The sequence below is a fragment of the Galeopterus variegatus genome, unplaced genomic scaffold (genome assembly GCF_000696425.1).
Source record: "Galeopterus variegatus unplaced genomic scaffold, G_variegatus-3.0.2 Scaffold1939, whole genome shotgun sequence".
Classification (NCBI taxonomy): Eukaryota; Metazoa; Chordata; class Mammalia; order Dermoptera; family Cynocephalidae; genus Galeopterus; species Galeopterus variegatus.
Genome location: NW_007728050.1, coordinates 62,937 through 63,234, shown reverse-complemented (window position 1 = coordinate 63,234; position 298 = coordinate 62,937).

Here is a 298-nt window from a genome sequence, read left to right as displayed (position 1 = left end):
AAGCCACAACCTTAGATACATGGTCTAGTCTTTGGTTTTCATCCCAAGGGAAAAGCTACAATATCTTGGCTCATTTTTGAAGTTTATAGAAATAGAGTTAAACAATATGTAGTATTTTTTAATGGAATTAAAAAGCATGTAGTGCTTGGATTTTTAAATTAAATGGAATTAATTAAAATTAAGTATGTAGTATGTAGTGCCTGGACTTTTTTTTATTTTTTATTTTTACATAATATTATGTTTTGAGATTCTCACATTTTATTGAAGTAGCAGTTTATTTTCATAACTGGATAGTATT